The sequence below is a fragment of the Oncorhynchus gorbuscha genome, linkage group LG11 (assembly GCF_021184085.1).
Source record: "Oncorhynchus gorbuscha isolate QuinsamMale2020 ecotype Even-year linkage group LG11, OgorEven_v1.0, whole genome shotgun sequence".
NCBI lineage: Eukaryota > Metazoa > Chordata > Actinopteri > Salmoniformes > Salmonidae > Oncorhynchus > Oncorhynchus gorbuscha.
The window spans coordinates 620,001-646,978 of record NC_060183.1 but is presented as its reverse complement, the minus strand read 5'-3'; the positions used below and the strand labels follow the sequence as shown (position 1 = coordinate 646,978).

The 26,978-nt window shown below is 43.6% G+C and overlaps 1 protein-coding gene across 5 annotated transcripts in view; it reads right to left on the bottom strand.

Annotated features, from left to right (window-relative positions):
* The window catches only part of LOC124048028 (signal-induced proliferation-associated 1-like protein 2), a 393,892-nt gene that overhangs the window by 312,264 nt on the left and 54,650 nt on the right, over positions 1–26,978 (bottom strand). For all 5 annotated transcript variants that reach the window (XM_046368394.1, XM_046368390.1, XM_046368391.1 and 2 more), the window contains exon 2: positions 3,620–3,753. The gene's annotated coding sequence lies outside the window, so the exon portion shown is untranslated. The remainder of the gene's footprint in view (positions 1–3,619; positions 3,754–26,978) is intronic.

Sequence of the window (26,978 nt, the reverse complement as noted above, 5' to 3'; positions counted from 1 at the left end):
ATGTAATCTAATTACGTGCAGCTACTTTTAGATCTATATCCGTTACTTTTAGATTACTTCCAGCTACTTTTAGATTACTTTCAGCTACTTTTAGATTACTTTCAGCTACTTTTAGATTACTTTCAGCTACTTTTAGATTACTTTCAGCTACTTTTAGATTACTTTCCCCTAAAGAGGCATTAGAAGAAGACATCAAACGCATCTTGCGTGTCATCATAGTGGTCTCTGATTGGTGTGTCGTCATAGTGGTCTCTGAATGGTGTGTCGTCATAGTGGTCTCTGATTGGTGTGTCATCATAGTTGTCTCTGATTGGTGTATCATCATAGTGGTCTCTGATTGGAGTGTCATCATAGTGGTCTCTGATTGGTGTGTCATCATAGTGGTCTCTGATTGGTGTGTCATCATAGTGGTCTCTGATTGGTGTGTCGCCATAGTGGTCTCTGATTGGAGTGTCATCATAGTGGTCTCTGATTGGAGTGTCATCATAGTGGTCTCTGATTGGTGTGTCGTCATAGTGGTCTCTGATTGGTGTGTCGTCATAGTGGTCTCTGATTGGTGTGTCGTCATAGTCTTCTCCTGGCTTGTGTTCAGACTCACTCATGTGGAACAAACTTAAACTTGCACCTTTTTTCAATGCTGATTTGAATGTAACTGAGTAAACGCAGGTGTCATAATGTATTTTTTAACAAACATACATTCTGAATTAAAAATTAATCCAAGAAGTAATTGTCTAGTTTTTAAAAGTATCTGTAATCTGATACTATATTGTTCCTGGTAATGTAACTGACTAGAGTTTTTTTGTTATCAGATTACATGTCACATGTAATCGCTTACTCCCCAACCCTGGCAAGCTGTTCCGTTGGTGCACTTTGAAAAGCTCATTTATGAAGGAACAAATATGTAGTTTATACCTCATTACTATTTCTACAACAACATGACAGTAATCTTTAGTAGCGTGATTGATTCCCTATCCAAAGCCTCCCATGTAAACACAGTCTGTAGATATCACCCAGCCCAGCAGCCTCCCATGTAAACAGTCTGCAGAGCTTTCCCAGAGAGAGAGAGAGAGAGAGAGAGAGAGAGAGAGAGAGAGAGAGGGGAGTCTACGTCATCAAAGGGAACATAACATGGGACATACAAATTAGGATCTGGTTAATAATATTTGAATCAGTTATAAAACACATTGTCCTTTATGGTTGTGAGGTCTGGGGGCCCCCCTCCTTTATGGTTGTGAGGTCTGGGGGCCCCCCTCCTTTATGGTTGTGAGGTCTGGGGGCCGCCCTCCAAGGAAGACTTCACAACATGGCACAAACACCAGATCGACACTCTGCATGCAGAATTCTTCAAAAATATCCTCCGTGTACAACGTAAAACACCAAATAATGCATGCAGAGCAGAATCAGGCCGATACCCGCTAACTAGAAAAATCCAGAAACGAGTTGTTAAATTCTACAACCACCTAAAAGGAAGCGATTCCCAAACTTTCTATAATAAATCCATCCCCTACAGAGAGATTAACATAGAGAAGAGTCCCTGAAGCAAGCTGGTCCTGGGGCTCTGTTCACAAACACACCCCACAGAGCCCCAGGACAACAACACAATTAGACTCAACCATATCATGAGAAAACAAAAAGATAATTACTTGACACATTGGAAAGAATTAACAAAAAAACTGAGCAAACTGGAATACTATTTGGCCCTAAACAGAGAGTACACAGTGTCAGAATACCTGACCACTGTGACTGACCCAAAATTAAGGAAAGCTTTGACTATGTACAGACTCAGTAAGCATAGCCTTGCTATTGATAGAGGTCGCCGTAGGCTTACTTGCCTCTCAAGAGAAGACAGGCTATGTGCTCACTGCCCACAAAATGAGGTGGAAACTGAGCTGCACTTCCTAACCTCCTGCCCAATGTATGACCATATTAGAGAGACATATTTCCCTCAGATTACACAGACCCACAAAGAATTAGAAAACAAATTCAATTTTGATAAACTCCCATAACTACTGGGTGAAATACCACAGTGTGACGTCACAGCAGCAAGATGTGTGACCTGTTGCCACGAGAAAAGGGCAACCAGTGAAGAACAAACACCATTGTAAATACAACCCATATTTATGTTAATTTATTTTCCCTTTTGTACTTTAACTATTTGCACATCGTTACAACACTGTATATAGACATAATATGACATTTGAAATCAACTCTGTAATGTTTACTGTTCTTTTTGTTTAGTATCTACTTCACTAGCTTTGGCAATGTAAACATGCTGTATTCTTCGCAATAAAGCTCTTTGAATTGAATTTAAATGAATTTAGAAAGCACAACTACCTAACTATCTACTAACTACTGTATCTGTTATAAAAGGGATTGGCAGAGGTTACTGTGTCTCTGTTTCCCTCCCTCCATCCACTTCTCCTTCTCCACATCTCAGGTCAGTCCAAGTCCACATCGTCAAATGATGAAGAACATGGTTGGGGTGAGGGTCTGAGAGCTGTGTGTGACACTGTGATAGCTGTACAACACAGGGTGACTAACTCACTCACACATGCTGACCTACACATCACCCCCTGGATGTGTCACCTCACAACTCAGACCATCCTCTTCATCATCTTTCTGGCTGACACTTTCTTTACAGGCTTTGTTGTTTTCTGGCTTTTCTCACTATAAAGACAGACAGACAGACAGACAGACAGACAGACAGACAGACAGACAGACAGACAGACAGACAGACAGACAGACAGACAGACAGACAGACAGACAGACAGACAGACAGACAGACAGACAGACAGACAGACAGACAGACAGACAGACAGACAGACAGACAGACAGACAGACAGACAGACAGACAGACAGACAGACAGACAGACAGACAGACAGGCAGACAGACAGACAAATCACCCCTGAAGATCATCTCAACCTTCAGCCTCTGACTACCTAGAAACACTACATGCCTTTAACTGTCTTTCAGTCTGACTACCTAGAAACACTACATGCCTTTAACTGTCTTTCAGTCTGACTACCTAGAAACACTACATGCCTTTAACTGTCTTTCAGTCTGACTACCTAGAAACACTACATGCCTTTAACTGTCTTTCAGTCTGACTACCTAGAGATTACATGCCTTTAACTGTCTTTCAGTCTGACTACCTAGAAACTACATGCCTTTAACTGTCTTTCAGTCTGACTACCTAGAGATTACATGCCTTTAACTGTCTTTCAGTCTGACTACCTAGAAGCACTACATGCCTTTAACTGTCTTTCAGTCTGACTACCTAGAAACACTACATGCCTTTAACTGTCTTTCAGTCCACCTGTCTGGCTCCAATCTGGCACCATCACATACACAGGCAGCCGGAAACCCTCAAAGGGAAGTTAGAGTTAGATTAAAACAGCATTAAAGTCAAGCCAAAGACTGAGGTTTTGCTTCTTAATTTGTCCTATTACGTTAAACAAGCATACCAAGGTGTTGTTGATTATTTCCTATCAACACATCTAGCGCTTGATATGAACTGAAATAAGGGCCTGTTTATATTTAGGTACAGGAGCAACACTATGTTGTTGAGCTAATATTCACTCAAGTCAAGCGTTGAACATGTAGAATCTCCATTCCTACCTGATCATAGAAGTAGGACTTCCCCCAGTCTACCAAAGTAGTATTTAGTAGTAGTAGTCGTGTTTCCACAGATCTGTGTGTCCCAGCGTGACATGATGTCCAGCTACTCCGGCTGGAGCTGCTCCATCACACACCTGTTGATAAGAAGCCTCAGTGAGAATCCAAAGAGTTCCCTTCGCACACTGAAAACACTACAGCCCTCCTTTCACTCTTCATTCATTCTGTTTGAAGAGAGAGAAATATAGAGACTTAGAGAAATATATATATAGAGAGAGAGAGAGAGAGAGAAATATATATATATAGAGAGAGAGAGAGAGAAATATATATATATAGAGAGAGAGAGAGAGAAATATATATATATAGAGAGAGAGAGAGAAATATATATAGAGAGAGAGAGAGAAATATATATAGAGAGAGAGAGAGAAATATATATAGAGAGAGAGAGAGAAATATATATAGAGAGAGAGAGAGAAATATATATATAGAGAGAGAGAGAAATATATAGAGAGAGAGAGAGAGAAATATATAGAGAGAGAAATATATAGAGAGAGAAATATATAGAGAGAGAAATATATATAGAGAGAGAGAGAGAGAGAGAGAGAGAGAGAGAGAGAGAGAGAGAGAGAGAGAGAGAGAGAGAGAGAGAGAGATGGATGGATGGATGGATAGCTAGAGAGATATAGATGGATAGATAGAGAGATAGATTAAAAGAGGGAGAGATAATTCTACTCTGCTGACTCGTACATTTTCCACAGTGAAAACAATGTACTGAGCAACTGTCAAATTGGCTTTTTACCAAATTACAGTAAGACAGGCCATGTATTCACCCTGCACATGTAACGCTCAATGAGTGTATGGGTGTGGAGTCAGGCGCAGAGAGCAAAGGATGGGTGTGGAGTCAGGCGCAGAGAGCAAAGGATGGGTGTGGAGTCAGGCGCAGAGAGCAAAGGATGGGTGTGGAGTCAGGCGCAGAGAGCAAAGGATGGGTGTGGAGTCAGGCGCAGAGAGCAAAGGATGGGTGTGGAGTCAGGCGCAGAGAGTAAAGGATGGGTGTGGAGTCAGACGCAGAGAGCAAAGGATGGGTGTGGAGTCAGACGCAGAGAGCAAAGGATGGGTGTGGAGTCAGGCGCAGAGAGCAAAGGATGGGTGTGGAGTCAGGCGCAGAGAGCAAAGGATGGGTGTGGAGTCAGACGCAGAGAGCAAAGGATGGGTGTGGAGTCAGGCGCAGAGAGCAAAGGATGGGTGTGGAGTCAGGCGCAGAGAGCAAAGGATGGGTGTGGAGTCAGGCGCAGAGAGCAAAGGATGGGTGTGGAGTCAGGCGCAGAGAGTAAAGGATGGGTGTGGAGTCAGGCGCAGAGAGTAAAGGATGGGTGTGGAGTCAGACGCAGAGAGCAAAGGATGGGTGTGGAGTCAGGCGCAGAGAGCAAAGGATGGGTGTGGAGTCAGGCGCAGAGAGCAAAGGATGCGGGAAAAAACACGCTTAAATGTCCAAAATCAAAAGAACTAAATAGTAAATACCCTTAGGTACCCATAGGTAAAATACCAGGACAGCGAGAAAACCCAACAAACCACTAACACCTCTCACAAATACAGAACAACAAGCCCGCACAAACAGAAGCGGGCTAAACTAACTTAAATAACCCCACCCTAACAACCAAACAATGAACAGGTGAAAACAATTAGACAAAACCAAACGAACACGGAACAAAGGATCGGTGGCAGCTAGTAGACCGGCGACGACGACCGCCGAGCGCCACCCGAACAAGAAGAGGAGCCACCTTCGGTAACAGTTAGAGTAGACCGCGCCACCCGAACAAGAAGGGGAGCCACCTTCGGTAACAGTTAGTAGACCGGCGACGACGACCGCCGAGCGCCACCCGAACAAGAAGGGGAGCCACCTTCGGGAATATTCGTGACCCTAATTGACAAAAATACAAACCAAAAGAGGTAAAGTCTGCTTTCTTGATTTCAAAAAATATTTTGACTCAATGTGGCATGAGTGTGAGGTTAAAATTGGCCAATAACACACACATTTCTTTCCACATGGCCGTGGGGTGAGACAGGGATGCAGCTTGAGTCCTACCCTATTCAACATATACAGCTGAAGTCAGAAGTTTACATACACCATAGCCAAATACATTTAAACTCAGCTTGTCGCAATTCCTGACATTCAACCTTGTAAACATTCCCTATCATAGGTCAGTTAGGATCACCACTTTATTTTAAGAATGTGAAATGTCAGAATAATAGTAGAGAGAATGGTTTATTTCAGCTTTTATTTATTTCATCACATTCCCAGTGGGTCAGAAGTTTACATACACTCATTTAGTATTTGGTAGCATTGCCTTTAAATTGTTTAACTTGGGTCAAACGTTTCGGGTAGCCTTCCACAAGCTTCCCACAAAAAGTTGGGTCAATTTTGTCTCATTACTCCTCACAGAGCTGGTGTAACTGAGTCAGGTTTGTAGGCCTCGTTGCTGGCACACACTATTTCAGTTCTGCCCACACATTTTCTATCGGATTGAGCTAAGGGCTTGTGATGGCCACTCCAATAGCTTGACTTTGTTGTCCTTAAGCCATTTTGCGACAACTTTGGAAGTATGCTTGGGGTCATTGTCCATTTGGAAAACCCATTTGCAACCAAGCTTTACCTTCCTGACTGATCTCTTGAGATGATGCTTCAATATATCCACATAATTTTCCTTTCTCTTGATGTCGTCTATTTTGTAAAGTGCACTAGTCCCTCCTGCAGCAAAGCACCCCCGCAACATGATGCTGCCACCTCCGTGTTTCACGGTTGGGATGGTGTTCTTCAGCATGCAAGCCTCCCCCTTTTTCCTCCAAACATAACGATGGTCATTATGTCCAAACAGTTCTATTTTTGTTTCATCAGACCAGAGGACATTTCTCCAAAAAGTTTGATCTTTGTCCCCATGTGCAGTTGCAAACAGTCGTCTGGCTTTTTTATGGTTGTTTTGGAGCAGTGGCTTCTTCCTTGCTGAGTGGCCTTTCAGGTTATGTCGATATAGGACTCGTTTTTACTGTGGATAAAGATACTTTTGTACCTGTTTCCTCCAGCATCTTCACAATGTCCTTTGCTGTTGTTCTGGGATTGATTTGCACTTTTCGCACCGAAGTTTGTTCATCTCTACGAGACAGAAAGCGTCTCCTTCCTGAGCGGTATGACGGCTGCGTGGTCCCATGGTGTAATACTTGCGTACTATTGTTTGTACAGATGAACGTGGTACCTTCAGACTTTTGGAAATTGCTCCCAAGGATGAACGAAACTTGTGGAGTTCTACAATTTTTGTCTGCGGCCTCGGCTGATTTCTTTTGATTTCCCCATGATGTCAAGCAAAGAGGCACAATTGACTCAAATGATGTCAATTAGCCTATCAGAAGATTCTAAAGCCATGACATCAGTTTCTGGAATTTTCCACACTGTTTAAATGCACAGTCAACTTTGTGTATGTAAACTTCTGACCCACTGGAATTGTGATACAGTGAATTGTAAGTGAAATCATTTGTCTGTAAACAACTGTTGGAAAAATTACTTGTGTCATGCACAAAGTAGATGTCCTAACTGACTTGCCAAAACTATAGTTTGTAAAACCTCTTAGAGCAAGGTGAGACGCTATGCAAATACGCAACACCAAATGCTAATAGTACTCGCTAAAACTCAAACTTTCATTAAAACACACATGCAGGGTACTCAATTAAAGCTACACTCATTGTGAATCTAGCCAACATGTCAGATTTTTAAAATGCTTTTCGGCGAAAGCATGAGAAGCTATTATCTGATAGCATGCAACCCCCCCCGAAATACCTGAAGGGGACGTAAACAAAAGAATTAGCGTAGCCGGCGCTACACAAAACGCAGAAATAAAATATAAAACATTCATTACCTTTGACGAGCTTCTTTGTTGGCACTCCAATATGTCCCATAAACATTACAATTGGGTCTTTTTTCCGATTAAATCCGTCCATGTATACCCAAAATGTCAATTTATGAAGCCCGTCTGATCCAGGAAAAAACAGCTTTCCAAAACGCAACGTCATTTTTTTAAATTAAAAAAGTTGCCTATAAACTTTGACAAAACACTTCAAACTACTTTTGTAATCCAACTTTAGGTATTAGTAAACGTTAATAATCGATCAAATTGATCACGGGGCGATCTGTATTCAATAGCAGCAGGTATTGAAATCTTGGTCGATATTCTCTCTTTCAAAACTTCCTCCGGTGTACTCGATGACAGGAAGAGCCTATTCTTCATTTCACCAAGGATTAACTTCAACCCAATTGCCAAGACTGGCGACATCGTGTGGAAGCTGTAGGCATTGTAAACGGGGCGCTATCTATTGTCCCCCTTGCCATAGACAATACAGAGAACTGGCGGAGGGATATATATATATATTTTTTGGTGAACAGTTTTCCTTGGGGTGTTGCCTGCTACACACGTTCTGTTATAGTCACAGACATGATTTAACCAGTTCTAGAAACTTCAGAGTGTTTTCTATCCTCGCATACTAATCATATGCATATACTATATTCCTGGCATGAGTAGCAGGATGTTGACATTTTGCGTGATTTTTAACAAAAAGTAGAAAAAATTCACCCGATCTTTAAGTTAACAAATTTGGGGAGTGGTTGAAAAACAAGTTTTAATTAATGACTCCAACCTAAGTGTATTTAAACTTCTGACTTCAACTGTGTATCAACGAATTGGGCACTAGAACAGTCCGCAGCACCCGGCCCCAACCTAATAGAATCTGAAGTCAAATGTCTACTGTTTGCTGATCTGGTGCTTCTGTCCCCAATCAAGGAGGGCCTACAGCTGCACCTAGATATTCTGTACAGATTCTGCCAGACCTGGGCCCTGACAGCAAATCTCAGCAAGACAAAAATAATGGCGTTCCAAAAAAAAGGTCTAGTTGCCAGGACCACAAATACAAATTCCATCTAGAAACTGTTGCCCTAGAGCACACAAAAAACTATACATACCTTGGCCTAAACATCAGCTCCACAGGTAACATATACAAAGCTGCGAATGATGTGAGACAGAAGGCAAGTAGGGCCTTCTACACATTCAAAAGGAACATCAAATTTGACATACCAATTAGCATCTGGCTAAAAATACTTGAATCAGTTATAGAACTCATTGCCCTTTATGTTTGTGAGGTGTGGGGTCCGCTCACCAACCAAAAAGTCACAAAATGGTACAAAACCAAATTGAAACTTGGCAGAATTCTGCAAAAATATCCTGTTGCAACAAGAAAAGACAACCAGTGACAAACAAACACTATTGTAAATACCATATTTATGTTGATTTATTTTCCCTTTTGTACTTTAACTATTTGCACATCGTTACAACACTGTATATAGACATAATATGACATTTGAAATGTCTTTATTCCTTTGTAACTTTTGAGAGTGCAATGTTTACTGTTCATTTTTTATTGTTTATTTCACGTTTGTTTATGATCTATTTCACTTGACATTGAAGAGAGAGAGGTAGTGAAAGTGACAGCAGTCATTCTACTGAAAGGCATACAGCTGCTGTCCTAATGTCCCTCTAACTCCCTCTTTCCTCCTTCTGCTCCCCCCTCTCTCTCTCCAACTGTGACCAAGCCACCAACAGCATCATTAGCATATGTAAGGGAAAAGAGCGAGTGTGTGTGTCAGGGATCCAGATCGTGACATTCAGCCTTATCAGTCTAACAGGACAGAAGAAAAACGATTGTTCCTGAAAACAGAAGCAGGGTTCCACCTAATGACAGTGAATTCTGTGTAATGGCAGCTAGAGCCGACTGCTTTGGTGGCAGGAGCAGCAAGACACACAGGAACCCAGTGGAGCAGCAGGACATACAGGAACCCAGTGGAGCAGCAAGACACACAGGAACCCAGTGGAGCAGCAGGACATACAGGAACCCAGTGGAGCAGCAGGACATACAGGAACCCAGTGGAGCAGCAAGACACACAGGAACCCAGTGGAGCAGCAGGACATACAGGAACCCAGTGGAGCAGCAGGACATACAGGAACCCAGTGGAGCAGCAGGACACACAGGAACCCAGTGGAGCAGCAGGACATACAGGAACCCAGTGGAGCAGCAGGACATACAGGAACCCAGTGGAGCAGCAGGACACACAGGAACCCAGTGGAGCAGCAGGACATACAGGAACCCAGTGGAGCAGCAGGACATACAGGAACCCAGTGGAGCAGCAGGACATACAGGAACCCAGTGGAGCAGCAGGACACACAGGAACCCGGTGGAGCAGCAGGACACACAGGAACCCAGTGGAGCAGCAGGACATACAGGAACCCAGTGGAGCAGCAGGACATACAGGAACCCAGTGGAGCAGCAGGACATACAGGAACCCAGTGGAGCAGCAGGACACACAGGAACCCAGTGGAGCAGCAGAACACACAGGAACCCAGTGGAGCAGCAGGACACACAGGAACCCGGTGGAGCAGCAGGACACACAGGAACCCAGTGGAGCAGCAGGACACACAGGAACCCAGTGGAGCAGCAGGACACACAGGAACCCTGTGGAGCAGCAGGACACACAGGAACCCAGTGGAGCAGCAGGACACACAGGAACCCAGTGGAGCAGCAGGACACACAGGAACCCAGTGGAGCAGCAGAACACACAGGAACCCAGTGGAGCAGCAGGACACACAGGAACCCAGTGGAGCAGCAGGATGTTGGCTAGCAGCAGGGCAGACATCAATCCTGGATGTTGGCTAGCAGCAGGGCGACAGACACATCAACCCTGGATGTTGGCTAGCAGCAGGGCAGACAGACACAACAACCCTGGATGTTGGCTAGCAGCAGGGCAGACAGACACATCAACCCTGGATGTTGGCTAGCAGCAGGGCAGACAGACACATCAACCCTGGATGTTGGCTAGTAGCAGGGCAGACAGACACATCAACCCTGGATGTTGGCTAGCAGCAGGGCAGACAGACACTTCCAGCAGGGCAGAAGAAACTTCCATTTTTGAGTGTAGTTGCCCTTTAATTCAGTAAGCATGTTGTTGCTAGGTTAGCAAGTTTTATTGTGCACAGTAAGAGGACATGTGATGATGATGTATTCCATACACAGTGATTCACATTGTAGCCAATGGAATGGGTGGAGTACAATGTACAAGGTCAGCAACACACTGAGTTATTCAGAGACCCATGGAATAGGTGGAGGACAAGGTACAAGGTCAGCAACACACTGTGTTATTCAGAGACCCATGGAATAGGTGGAGGACAAGGTACAAGGTCAGCAACACTCTGTGTTACTCAGAGACCCATGGAATAGGTGGAGGACAAGGTACAAGGTCAGCAACACACTGTGTTATTCAGAGACCCATGGAATGACACCATATATACATTCTACAGACCCTATGGAGTTGTTGTTGATGAGGGGACGGTCTAAAGTTATACTGTTACATCATTCTACAGACCCTATTGGAGTTGTTGTTGATGAGGGGACTGTCTCCAACCATGTCTGTCTCTATCTCTGTCTCTGTCTCAATCCCTGTCTCTGTCTCCATCTCTGTCTCCATCCATGTCTCCATCCCTGTCTCTGTCTCCAACCATGGTCTCTGTCTCCATCCATGTTTCTGTCTCCATCCCTGTCTCTGTCTCCATCCATGTCTCTATCCCTGTCTCTGTCTCCATCCCTGTCTCCATCCCTGTCTCTGTCTCCAACCATGGTCTCTGTCTCCATCCCTGTCTCTGTCTCCAACCATGGTCTCTGTCTCCATCCCTGTCTCTGTCTCCATCCATGTCTCCATCCCTGTCTCTGTCTCCATCCCTGTCTCTGTCTCCATCCTTGTCTCCATCCCTGTCTCTGTCTCCATCCATGTCTCCATCCCTGTCTCTGTCTCCATCCATGTCTCTGTCTCCATCCCTGTCTCTATCTCCATCCCTGTCTCTGTCTCCATCCATGTCTCCATCCCTGTCTCTGTCTCCATCCATGTCTCTGTCTCCATACCTGTCTCTGTCTCCATCCCTGTCCCTGTCTCCATCCCTGTCCCTGTCTCCATCCCTGTCTCTGTCTCCATCACTGTCTCTGTCTCCCTCCCTGTCTCTGTCTCCCTCCCTGTCTCTGTCTCCATCCCTGTCTCTGTCTCCATCCCTGTCTCTGTCTCCATCCCTGTCTCTGTCTCCATCCATGTCTCTGTCTCCATCCCTCTCTGTGTCTCCATCCCTGTCTCTATCCATGTCTCTGTCTCCATCCATGTCTTTATCCCTGTCTCTGTCTCCATCCATGTCAACAATCAGAGCATAATGTTGTATGGAGGTCAACAATCAGAGCATAATGTTGTATGGAGGACATTCATTAGGTTGTGGGAACAGTCTGGTGAGAACATTGAGAACATTGAGGGGTCTTCACAAAAGATGTGTTCACAAAACACTGGCCAGTTGTGCAGATGATCCTCTACACATCACGGTCAAACTGAAAAGGTTCACACACACAGACAGTGTGGTGAAGAAGGTCTGGAGGCTGAAAAAATGTGGCTTGGCACCTAAAACCCTCAAACTTGTACAGATCACCGCATGGTACGGCAACTGCTCCGCCCTCAACCGTAAGGCTCTCCAGAGGGTGGTGCGGTCTGCCCAACGCATCACCGGGGCCAAACTAGCTGCCCTCCAGGACACCTGCAGCACCCGATGTCACAGGAAGGCCAAACAGATCATCAAGGACAACAACCACCCGAGTCACTGCCTGTTCACCCCGCTATCACCCAGAAGGCGAGGTCAGTACAGGTGCATCAAAGCTGGGACCGAGAGACTGAAAAACAGCTTCTATCTCAAGGCCATCAGACTGTTAAACAGCCACCACTAACATATTAGAGGCCTATATACACATACCTTAAATCATTGGCCACTTTAATAATGTAACACTAGTCACATTAATTAATAATGTTTCCATATCTGGCATTACTCATCTCATATGTATATACTGTATTATATCCTATTCTACTGTATCTTAGTTTATGCCGTTCTGACATTGCTCGTCCATATATTTATATTTTCTTAATTCCATTCCTTTACTTTAGATTTGTGTGTATTGTGATTATTGTTGAGAAATTGTTAGATATTGATTGTAGTGGCTTCCTTTCGTCTTTACCATAGCCACTGCCCAAGCCTGAAGCGGGGTTGTTTGGTACGCATACAGTCCACACTCAAGGTTTCCAAACGGCCAAACATTCCATGACATCCAGGGATATGGTGCAACAAAAATGTTTATTCTTCTTATATCTAACAAATAAATGAGTCTCCAATCAACTTAAAGCACAAAATACTTGATATGGAAAATACATATTATGACCTGTATGTCTGTATGTCTGTATGTCTGTATGGTCAAAAAACTATACCGCTCCCGCGTCTAGCAAGGACTCCCTCTCCCGAAGGCCCAACTTCCTGCCTTTATCCTAACAAAATTAACACAATACAATGAACAGGCAAGAGGGGGGGCCAAATGTCCGAGTTACACTAACAACAAATTAATATATCTCAATCGGGTAAATATAAATCATAAAGGTACGTACCTAATATTTCATCATTTACATTCATATTTAATATATTTACACAAATATACATGGAGCTCCATATGTTCGGTCTTTTATACAAATATGTCCAAATCGGCTCTAACATTACTTGTTAGATTTTACTGCACTGCACTGAGCTGGAAACAAGCATTTCGCTACAACCACAATAACATCTGCTAAACATGTGAATGTGACTAATACAATTTGATTTGATGATTCTACAATGTTTCTTTTAGGGTGACAAAACATTCACCTGAAGTTATAAGAACGTTCCCAGAACACATTGTGTTGTCTGATCTGGTGTCACACCCTGATCTGGTGTCACACCCTGATCTGGTGTCACACCCTGATCTGTTTCACCCTGATCTGGTGTCACACCCTGATCTGGTTCACCCTAATCTGGTGTCACACCCTGATCTGGTGTCACACCCTGATCTGTTTCACCCTGATCTGGTGTCACACCCTGATCTGTTTCACCCTGATCTGGTGTCACACCCTGATCTGGTGTCACACCCTGATCTGGTGTCACACCCTGATCTGATGTCACACCCTGATCTGGTGTCACACCCTGATCTGGTGTCACACCCTGATCTGATGTCACACCCTGATCTGTTTCACCTGTCTCCACCCCCCTTCTGGTGTCACACCCTGATCTGGTGTCACACCCTGATCTGTTTCACCCTGATCTGGTGTCACACCCTGATCTGGTGTCACACCCTGATCTGTTTCACCCTGATCTGGTGTCACACCCTGATCTGTTTCACCCTGATCTGATGTCACACCCTGATCTGTTTCACCTGTCTCCACCCCCCTCCTGGTGTCGCCCATCTTCCTCAGTATCCCTGTGTATTTATACATGTGTCCTCTGTTTGTCTGTTGCCAGTTACTTTTGTTTCGTCAAGCCTACCAGTGGTTTTCCCTCTGCTCCTGTCTCTCGATTGTTCCTGTGTTCTAGTTTTTCCGGTGTTGACCATTCTGCCCTGACCTGGCCTGCCTGCCGTCCTGTACCTTTGCCCCACCTATCTCCATTACTGACCTCTGCCCTTGACCTGCCTTTTGCCTGCCCCTGTTGGATTAATAACTGTTGTTACTTCAACGTTGTCTGCATCTGGGTTTCACCTGAAATGTGATATTAGTCTCTTATTTAAAAGGTTTCTAGAATGTTTCTTTAGGTTGTGGGAACATTGACAAGAGACAGGTTCCCAAAACACTAAAACTGTCCAATTGTGCTGACATCCAGATAATGTTTGTATCAGGGTGCAAAAAATAACATTTATTTGATGTTGCAAGAATGTTGACAGAACAGCCTTTCAGAGGTCTTTAAAGGTTCCCAGAACATGTAAGTAGGTTGTGAGGACAATGTGGATAGATTACAAGGTTCCCAAAACACAAAATGTGTATTTTCTGATTACATTTATATAATGTTTAAAAGTTAGGTTGCACAGGACATTCCTATAATGTTTAAAAGTTAGGTTGCACAGGACATTCCTATAACGTCCGAATGTTGACAGAACACCTGGTCTTTCGATGTTACAAGAATATTGTTATGATGGTTGCACATAACATTCCCACAATGTTACATAACGTTCCATAATTTCCAAATAAGTCTGTTTTTATGACGTTGATAGGATATTTGTTTCAGGTTTAACATAATATTCCATTGATATTCAGGCAGTATATATTTGGCCTTGTCTGAGAGGTCCTCAGAACACTCCAGAACATTTATATTTTGTTCAGTGTATTTCATGTCCATGATCATTGCTAAATAAATTCCTCTCCTTTTCTGACTGTGATGGTTTCATTGGCTACTTGCGAAATAGCCTTTAGGGCTACAAGTTAGGATAGGCTGCCATTTCTTTCATCTCTCATTGGACCCACTTCGTAGTAGTAGGCTAAATAGATCAACTATGTCAAGTATTTTGCTTTATCTGATCTGAAGTGTAACAGACAGTTGATGTTTTCCATTGACGTTTATAGGCTACGTCTGAATACTGTAATGTCAATTTTCTCCAATAGACAATAATTCATTTAGAAACATAATACATACACTGCCTTCAGAAACTATTCATACCCCTTGACTTAGCAACTCCAGTGTAGATTTGGCTTTGTGTTACAGGTTATTGTCCTATTGAAAGGTGAATTATTATCCTAGCGACAGACTGAAGCAGGTTTTCCTCCAGGATTTTGCCTGTTCTTAAAACTATTCAGTTTATTTTTATCCTAAAGAACTACCCAGTCCTTACTGATGACAAACATACCCATAACATGATGCAGCCACCACCATGCTTGAAAATATGAAGAGTGGTACCCAGTGATGTGTTGGATTTGCCCCAAACATAACACTTTGTATTCAGGACATAAAGTTCTTATGTTTTGCAGTTTTACTGAAATGCCTTACACGGAACCCAAACCGGCTGCACGCGTGCGCCATCGTGAGCCATCGTGAGCCATCGTGAGCTATCGTGCGCCATCGTGAGCCATCGTGAGCTATCGTGCGCCATCGTGCGCCATCGTGAGCCATCGTGCGCCATCGTGAACCATCGTGAGCTATCGTGAGCCATCGTGAGCCATCGTGAGCTATCGTGAGCCATCGTGAGCCATCGTGAGCCATCGTGCGCAATCGTGCGCCATCGTGAGCTATCGTGCATACATTTATTTTGTCCCCCTACACCAAATGCGATCATGACACGAAGGTTAAAATATCAAAACAAACTTACTGTTGCTAGCTAATTTGTCCTGGGATATAAACATTGAGTTGTTATCTTACCTGAAATGCACAAGTTCCTCTACTCTGACAATTAATCCACACATAAAACGACCAACCGAATCATTTCTATTCATCTCTCCTCCTTACAGGCTTTTTCATCTTTGAACTTATATGGTGATCGCATCTAAACTGTCATAGTTTACCACGACAACCGGCAACAAAATTAATCTTTCAATCACCCACGTGGGTTTAACCAATGAAGAGATGGCACGTGGGTACCTGCTTCTTTAAACCAATGAGGAGATGGGAGAGGCAGGACTTTCAGCGCGATCTGCGTCAGAAATAGGAATGACTTCTATTTTAGCCCCTGGCATTGCAGACGCTCGTTGGCACAGTGTGGGTGCAATAATTGAATAACATGGATTTCTATATTTATTTTGCCACGCTCGCGCACACGACGTGTCCAGTCTCGTCAGCATGTTAGTTAGTGACTTGTTGCAAACAGGATGTATGTTTTGGAATATTTGTATTCTGTACAGGCTTCCTTCTTTTCACTCTGTCATTTAGGTTAATATTGTGGAGTAACTACAATGTTGTTGATCCATCCTCAGTTTCCTCCTATCACAGCTATTAAACTCTGTCATTTAGGTTAGTATTGTGGAGTAACTACTATGTTGTTGATCCATCCTCAGGTTTCTCCCATCACAGCCATTAAACTCTGTCATTTAGGTTAGTATTGTGGAGTAACTACAATGTTGTTGATCCATCCTCAGTTTCCTCCTATCACAGCTATTAAACTCTGTAACTGTTTTAAAGTCACCTTTTCATCTTTTCATTTTTAATTCATTAGTAAACATTCTGAAAACATAATCCCACTTTGACATTATGGTGTAATGTGTGTAGGCCAGTGACACAACATCTCAATTTAAAGCATTTTAAATTTCATCAAGTTCACCATTAATATTTATTTTAGGTACTGTCTTGGCCTGTTTCCAATACTTACAAAATCTACAGGAAATAAAGGCATTATTTTCACCATAAAAGGTGAATGATGGGCAGAGTTTTAATGCGTATTCGAGCATGCACAGTTTAAGGTCTGATTTATAACGTGTATTCATGGCTCCTAGTTTATTCATCTCAATATGTTTGTGCTTGGACAGTCTTGTTCCCGAGGTATTTTATCCTCTGCATCACCAGCTCTCGTCAATCCTCTTCTTCCAGTTTATAGTCAATCAGGAATTCCACAGATCCTTTTCAGCCTTCTCAGACATTACGAACCCAGGGATATACTGACAAGACAGGGGAACCATATCAAGACAGGGGAACCATATCAAGACAGGGGAACTATATCAAGACAGGGGAATGTATCAAGACAGGGGAACCATATCAAGACAGGGGAACTATATCAAGACAGGGGAATGTATCAAGACAGGGGAACCATATCAAGACAGGGGAACCGTATCAAGACAGGGGGGAATGTATCAAGACAGGGCCTTCTGTAGCTCAGTTGGTAGAGCATGGCGCTTGTAACGCCAGGGTAGTGGGTTCGATTCCCGGGACCACCCATACGTAGAATCTATGCACACATGACTGTAAGTCGCATTGGATAAAAGCGTCTGCTAAATGGCATATATATATATATATAAGACAGGGGACCCGTATCAAGACAGGGGAACCGTATCAAGAGAGGGGAACCGTATCAAGAGAGGGGAACCGTATCAAGACAGGGGAATGTATAAAGACAGGGGAACCATATCAAGAGAGGGGAACCGTATCAAGACAGGGGAATGTATCAAGACAGGGGAATGTATCAAGACAGGGGAACCATATCAAGACAGGGGAACGTATCAAGACAGGGGAACCGTATCAAGACAGGGGAACCGTATCAAGACAGGGGAACCGTATCAAGACAGGGGAACCGTATCAAGACAGGGGAACCGTATCAAGACAGGGGAATGTATAAAGACAGGGGAACCGTATCAAGACAGGGGAACCGTATCAAGACAGGGGAACCGTATCAAGACAGGGGAATGTATAAAGACAGGGGAACCGTATCAAGACAGGGGAATGTATAAAGACAGGGGAATGTATCAAGACAGGGGGACCATATCAAGACAGGGGACCGTATCAAGACAGGGGAATGTATAAAGACAGGGGAACCATATCAAGACAGGGGAACCATAACCTCACATGGTCTCTCCTATCATTGCTATGCAGACGACACACAACTAATCTTCTCCTTTCCCCCTTCTGATGACCAGGTGGCGAATCGCATCTCTGCATGTCTGGCAGACATATCAGTGTGGATGACGGATCACCACCTCAAGCTGAACCTCGGCAAGACGGAGCTGCTCTTCCTCCCGGGGAAGGACTGCCCGTTCCATGATCTCGCCATCACGGTTGACAACTCCATTGTGTCCTCCTCCCAGAGCGCTAAGAACCTTGGTGTGATCCTAGACAACACCCTGTCGTTCTCAACCAACATCAAGGCGGTGGCCCGTTCCTGTAGGTTCATGCTCTACAACATCCGCAGAGTACGACCCTGCCTCACACAGGAAGCGGCGCAGGTCCTAATCCAGGCACTTGTCATCTCCCGTCTGGATTACTGCAACTCGCTGTTGGCTGGGCTCCCTGCCTGTGCCATTAAACCCCTTCAACTCATCCAGAACGCCGCAGCCCGTCTGGTGTTCAACCTTCCCAAGTTCTCTCACGTCACCCCTCTCCACTGGCTTCCAGTTGAAGCTCGCATCCGCTACAAGACCATGGTGCTTGCCTACGGAGCTGTGAGGGGAACGGCACCTCAGTACCTCCAGGCTCTGATCAGGCCCTACACCCAAACAAGGGCACTGCGTTCATCCACCTCTGGCCTGCTCGCCTCCCTACCACTGAGGAAGTACAGCTCCCGCTCAGCCCAGTCAAAACTGTTCGCTGCTCTGGCCCCCCAATGGTGGAACAAACTCCCTCACGACGCCAGGACAGCGGAGTCAATCACCACCTTCCGGAGACACCTGAAACCCCACCTCTTTAAGGAATACCTAGGATAGGATAAGTATTCCCTCTCACCCCCCCCCCCTTTTAAGATTTAGATGCACTATTGTAAAGTGACTGTTCCACTGGATGTCATAGGTGAATGCACCAATTTGTAAGTCGCTCTGGATAAGAGTGTCTGCTAAATGACTTAAATGTAAATGTAAGACAGGGGAATGTATCAAGACAGGGGAACCATATCAAGACAGGGGAACCGTATCAAGACAGGGGAACCGTATCAAGACAGGGGAACGTATCAAGCCAGGGGAACCATATCAAGAGAGGGGAACCGTATCAAGACAGGGGAACCGTATCAAGACAGGGGAACCATATCAAGACAGGGGAACCGTATCAAGACAAGGGGACCATATCAAGACAGGGGAACCGTATCAAGACAGGGGAACCATATCAAGACAAGGGAACCGTATCAAGACAGGGGAACCATATCAAGACAGGGGAACCGTATCAAGACAGGGGAACCATATCAAGCTTCTCAAAGTAGGAATTATATCAGGTGTGTTTTTTATAAGGTTGAAGACTACATTTTTACGTAATGTTTTATTTTTTACAGTTATTCTAAATTCTGCATTTCTGACTGGATTGATACATCTGGACAGAATAAAAACATTATCTTTGAGTACGGAATATCTGAGCCTAAATTTTCAACTTTTAGATATGAGAATGTTAAAAAAGAAGCATGGAATTCCTGATAGACTGCTATGTCTATATACTGGAAAAATAGGCTGTAAGACAACTTCCCTGGTGGATAAAAGACCTGGCTTGAAAACACCTTCAATACAGTTGTGAAATGCCATAACTTCCAGAGAGAAACATCACGGGGATGTATTCCAATCTGCTTCAAAGAGTTATACGTATGTATATATATATATATATATATATATATATATATACGTATGTGTATGTTCAGAATGCTGCGGTAAAACCGGAAATGTTCTAAGGACCTCCAAGACAAGGTCAAATATATACTGCGTTAACCTCTCTTGGGTAGGGGGCAGTATTTTCAAGTCCGGATGAAAAGCGTGCCCAAAGTAAACTGCCTGTTACTCAGGCTCAGAAGCTAGGATATGCATATAATTGGTAGATTTGCATAGCAAACATGCTAAAGTATCTAAAACTGTTAAACTAATGTCTGTGAGTATAACAGAACTGAAATGGCAGGTGAAACCCCGAGGACAAACCATCCCCCCCAAAAAAATAATTCAGCCTACCAGTATTTTCAATGGCTGTCACTTTTATTATAAGATCTCCCAGATTGCAGTTCCTAGGAATTCCACTAGATGTCAACAGTCTTTAGAAAGAGTTTCATGCTGGTTTTTTGAAAAATGAGCCAGAAATTGTAGTTTTTCTAGATGGTTCCCATTTTGGCTGTAGCGTTTCTAATCGCGTGGAAGAGAGGGCGTTCTTTGGTATTTTTCTCTGGTAAAGACAATAACGATTCTCAGTCTTAAATTGTATCGTTTATTTTTACGTATTAGGGTACCTAAGGTTTGATTATAAACATTATTTGACTTGTTTGGAAAAGTTTATAAGTAACGTTTGGGATTCATTTTGTATGAATTTTGATGGAGGGAAACTGGGTGGATTATTGACTGAAGCGCACCAGCTAAACTGAGTTTTTATGGATATAAAGAAGGACTTTATTGAACAAAATTACCATTTGTGATGTAACGGGGACCTTTTGGTGTGCCAACAGAAGAAGATCTTCAAAGGAATTAATTTTATCGCTATTTCTGACTTTTGTGTTGCACCTGCCTGGTTGAAATATGTTTTCATGGTTTTGTATGCGTGGCGCTGTCCTCAGATAATCGCATGGTTTGCTTTCGCCGTAAAGCCTTTTTTAAATCTGACTCAGCGGCTGGATTCACAAGAAGTTAAGCTTTATTTTGATGTGTTACACTTGTGATTTTATGAAAGTTAAATATTTATAATTCTGTAGTTTGAATTTCGCGCTCTCCAATTTCACCGGATGTTGGCCAGGTGGGACGCTACCTGCCCATAAGAAGTTTTAACATCAATGGAATATTATGTTAAACATGAAACAAATATCCTATCAACATCATAAAAACAGACTTATTTGGAAATTGTGGAACATTAAGGAACATCGTGAGAATGTTATGTGCAACCATCATAAGAATATTTTTTGCAACATAAAGGGAATGTCCAGCGCAACTTAAACGTTGTACAAATGTCATTATAACTGAGCATATTTTGTTTTTTGGGAACCTTGTAATGTATACACACTGTTCTCACAACCGAATTACATGTTCTGGGAACCTTTAAAGAACTCTGAAAGGCTGTTCTGTCAACATTCCTGCAACATCAAATAAATGGGTTTTTTTGCACCCTGATACAAACATTATCTGGATGTCAGCACAACTGGGCAGTTTTAGTGTTTTGGGAACCTGTCTCTTGTCATATGCCCACAATGTTCTCAAAACCTAAACATTTCTGGGAACCTTTAAAGAACAGACTAAATGTGTTCTGGTGACATTCTTGCAAACATCAGGCAAATGTTTTATACGAACATTGTATAATCATCAGCACGACTGGACAGTTCTTCTGTTATGAGAACATTTGCTGCAACCTAACAAATGTTCTGGGAACTTTCACAAAACCAATTTTAGTTTGCTGGGAAAACATTACTGGTACATTGTGTTATATTACCTGAAAACCAAATTAGAACTTTTGAGGAATGTTCTGTGGTTGTTGTTAAATGTGTATTGCACTGCATTGTAGTAAATGTTAGGAAATCATTCCAAAGGCATGTCATTAAAAATAAAAAATGTAAATACATTTTGTTATCAAAAACATTATTTGAATGTTTTTGGGATGTTAGGATCCTAATCAAACTTGGCTAATGTTCTGGGAATGTTCCAGGTTTTCTGGGACATCACGTGAACTATCAAATCAAGAACAGAACATGTCACAGAGCAAAGCATCAACAACTGCCAAACGTCTCCAGAACCTACACAGTGTCCTTGCAGACCATATGTTCCACAGTACAGCAGCTTCCTGCGGTAATTAACAGGAACTCAGAAGGGAGTCGACTGAAGGGACACGACTGTCTGATTAAGAAGAAACTCCACAGACACTAGCTGTCCTGCCTTCCTCTCCTCTGGGCCACTCTCCTTACTCTCCACAGACACTAGCTGCCCCCCCCCCCCCGGGGCATCTCTCCTTACTCTCCACAGACACTAGCTGTCCTTCCTTCCTCTCCTCTGGGCCACTCTCCTTACTCTCCACAGACACTAGCTGCCCCCCCCCGGGGCATCTCTCCTTACTCTCCACAGACACTAGCTGTCCTTCCTTCCTCTCCTTTGGGCCACTCTCCTTACTCTCCACAGACACTAGCTGTCCCCCCCCCGGGCCACTCTCCTTACTCTCCACAGACACTAGCTGCCCCCCCCCCCGGGCCACTCTCCATACTCTCCACAGACACTAGCTGTCCTTCCTTCCTCTCCTTTGGGCCACTCTCCTTACTCTCCACAGACACTAGCCCCCCCCCCGGGCCACTCTCCATACTCTCCACAGACACTAGCTGTCCCCCCCGGGCCACTCTCCATACTCTCCACAGACACTAGCTGTCCTTCCTTCCGCTCCTCTGGGCCAGAGAGAAGCCCTGTTCCTGTCCTGCTCACTGATCTGGAAGAGAGAGACGGCTTAGAAACGATACAATTCATGAAAACTCTGTCATACAGCTAAAACTCTTAACACTTTCAAAGCATTCCCTGGAAAAGTGGCATAAAAAACATCTGTTCACCGGTGGCTTGTGGCTGGGATCGTGACAACCAGTTCTAACGGGACGGCCAGCCGATGTAACCACATGAGACTCAACCAGAAACAGTTACACCAGTTAGACTAGTTACTAGACCAACCCAACCAGACAGTTAGACTAGTTACTAGACCATGCCAAACTAACCAGACATTTAGACAAGTTACTAGACCATGCCAACCTAACCAGACAGTTAGACAAGTTACTAGACCATGCCAAACTAACCAGACAGTTAGACTAGTTACTAGACCATGCCAAACTAACCAGACAGTTAGACTAGTTACTAGACCAACCCAACCAGACAGTTAGACTAGTTACTAGACCATGCCAACCCAACCAGACAGTTAGACTAGTTACTAGACCATGCCAAACTAACCAGACAGTTAGACTAGTTACTAGACCATGCCAAACTAACCAGACAGTTAGACTAGTTACTAGACCAACCCAACCAGACAGTTAGACTAGTTACTAGACCATGCCAACCCAACCAGACAGTTAGACTAGTTACTAGACCATGCCAACCCAACCAGACAGTTAGACTAGTTACTAGACCATGCCAACCCAACCAGACAGTTAGACTAGTTACTAGACCATGCCAAACTAACCAGACAGTTAGACTAGTTACTAGACCATGCCAAACTAACCAGACAGTTAGACTAGTTACTAGACCAACCCAACCAGACAGTTAGACTAGTTACTAGACCAACCCAACCAGACAGTTAGACTAGTTACTAGACCATGCCAACCCAACCAGACAGTTAGACTAGTTACTAGACCAACCCAACCAGACAGTTAGACTAGTTACTAGACCAACCCAACCAGACAGTTAGACTAGTTACTAGACCATGCCAACCCAACCAGACAGTTAGACTAGTTACTAGACCAACCCAACCAGACAGTTAGACTAGTTACTAGACCAACCCAACCAGACAGTTAGACTAGTTACTAGACCATGCCAAACTAACCAGACAGTTAGACTAGTTACTAGACCAACCCAACCAGACAGTTAGACTAGTTACTAGACCAACCCAACCAGACAGTTAGACTAGTTACTAGACCATGCCAACCTAACCAGACAGTTAGACTAGTTACTAGACCAACCCAACCAGACAGTTAGACTAGTTACTAGACCAACCCAACCAGACAGTTAGACTAGTTACTAGACCATGCCAACCCAACCAGACAGTTAGACTAGTTACTAGACCATGCCAACCCAACCAGACAGTTAGACTAGTTACTAGACCAACCCAACCAGACAGTTAGACTAGTTACTAGACCATGCCAACCCAACCAGACAGTTAGACTAGTTACTAGACCATGCCAAACTAACCAGACAGTTAGACTAGTTACTAGACCAACCCAACCAGACAGTTAGACTAGTTACTAGACCATGCCAACCCAACCAGACAGTTAGACTAGTTACTAGACCAACCCAACCAGACAGTTAGACTAGTTACTAGACCATGCCAACCCAACCAGACAGTTAGACTAGTTACTAGACCAACCCAACCAGACAGTTAGACTAGTTACTAGACCATGCCAACCCAACCAGACAGTTAGACTAGTTACTAGACCAACCCAACCAGACAGTTAGACTAGTTACTAGACCATGCCAACCCAACCAGACAGTTAGACTAGTTACTAGACCAACCCAACCAGACAGTTAGACTAGTTACTAGACCATGCCAACCCAACCAGACAGTTAGACTAGTTACTAGACCAACCCAACCAGACAGTTAGACTAGTTACTAGACCATGCCAACCCAACCAGACAGTTAGACTAGTTACTAGACCATGCCAAACTAACCAGACAGTTAGACTAGTTACTAGACCAACCCAACCAGACAGTTAGACTAGTTACTAGACCATGCCAAACTAACCAGACAGTTAGACTAGTTACTAGACCAACCCAACCAGACAGTTAGACTAGTTACTAGACCATGCCAACCCAACCAGACAGTTAGACTAGTTACTAGACCAACCCAACCAGACAGTTAGACTAGTTACTAGACCATGCCAACCCAACCAGACAGTTAGACTAGTTACTAGACCAACCCAACCAGACAGTTAGACTAGTTACTAGACCAACCCAACCAGACAGTTAGACTAGTTACTAGACCATGCCAAACTAACCAGACAGTTAGACTAGTTACTAGACCAACCCAACCAGACAGTTAGACTAGTTACTAGACCATGCCAACCCAACCAGACAGTTAGACTAGTTACTAGACCATGCCAACCCAACCAGACAGTTAGACTAGTTACTAGACCAACCCAACCAGACAGTTAGACTAGTTACTAGACCATGCCAAACTAACCAGACAGTTAGACTAGTTACTAGACCAACCCAACCAGACAGTTAGACTAGTTACTAGACCATGCCAACCCAACCAGACAGTTAGACTAGTTACTAGACCATGCCAACCCAACCAGACAGTTAGACTAGTTACTAGACCAACCCAACCAGACAGTTAGACTAGTTACTAGACCAACCCAACCAGACAGTTAGACTAGTTACTAGACCATGCCAAACTAACCAGACAGTTAGACTAGTTACTAGACCAACCCAACCAGACAGTTAGACTAGTTACTAGACCATGCCAACCCAACCAGACAGTTAGACTAGTTACTAGACCAACCCAACCAGACAGTTAGACTAGTTACTAGACCAACCCAACCAGACAGTTAGACTAGACCAACCCAACCAGACAGTTAGTTACTAGACCAACCCAACCAGACAGTTAGACTAGTTACTAGACCATGCCAAACTAACCAGACAGTTAGACTAGTTACTAGACCAACCCAACCAGACAGTTAGACTAGTTACTAGACCATGCCAACCCAACCAGTCAGAAATCAGCTCAATGTAATTGAAGAGTACATAGACTCTAACCCCTTCTGGGAACATTGGAAAACACTAAACAAAAACACAAAGAGGTATCTATTCAAATTGGAGATGTATGGGTAAACCACTTCTCCAATCTGATTGGCTCTATAGCAAAGAACGAAAACATATACTGTACCTCGGCCTAAACATCAGCGCCACAGGTAACTTCCACAAAGCTGTGAACGATCTGAGAGACAAGGCAAGAAGGGCCTTCTATGCCATCAAAAGGAACATAAAATTTGACATCCCAATTAGGTTCTGGATAAAAAATACTTGAATCAGTTATAGAACCCATTGCCCTTTATGTTTGTGAGGTCTGAGGTCGCTAGCCAACCAAGTTTTCACAAAATGACTGTACAGACTCAGTGAGCATAGCTTTGCTATAGAGAATTTTCTTCGTTCATAATAACAGTCGTGTATATTCCCCCCAAACAGACACCTCGACAGCCCTGAAAGAATTTCATTCAACTGGAAACTGGAAACCTTAAATCCTGAGGCCGCATTTATTGTAGCTGGGGATTTTAACTTCTTCGAGATAGGGGGCGCTCTTTTAATTTTTGGATAAAAAACGTTCCCGTTTTAAACAAGATATTTTGTTATGAAAAGATGCTCGACTATGTATGTAATTGACAGCTTTGGAAAGAAAAAACTCTGATGTTTCCAAAACTGCAAAGATATTATCTGTGAGTGCCCCAGAACTAATGCTACAGGCGAAACCAAGATGAAATTTCATACAGGAAATGCCCCAGATTCTGAAGGCGTTGTGTTCCAATGTCTCCTTATATGGCTGTGACTGCGCCAGGAATGAGCCTGCACTTTCTGTCGTTTCCCCAAGGTGTCTGCAGCATTGTGACGTAGGCATATCATTGGAAGATTGACCATAAGAGACTACATTTACCAGGTGTCCGCCCCGTGTCCTGCGTCGAAATTATTGCGTAATCTCCAGGTCCCTGCGCGTTCCATTTCTTCAGAGGAGAAACCAAACTGCCACGAATGATTTATCATCGACAGATATGTGAAAAACACCTTGAGGATTGATTCTAAACAACGTTTGCCATGTTTCTGTCGATATTATGGAGTTAATTTGGAAAAAAAAGTTTGCGTTGTAATGACTTTTCGGGTTTTTTCTTACCCAAACGTGATGAACAAAACGGAGCGATTTGTCCTACACAAATAATATTTTGGGAAAAACTGAACAAATGCTTGTTTAGCTATTGTTCAAAAGCATATTTTGAAAATCTGAGATGACAGTGTTGTTAACAAAAGGCTAAGCTTGAGAGCAAATATATTTATTTCATTTCATTTGCGATTTTCATGAATAGTTAACGTTGCGTTATGGTAATGAGCTTGAGGCTATAAATAGGATCCCGGATACGGGATTGCTCGTATCCGGATTGC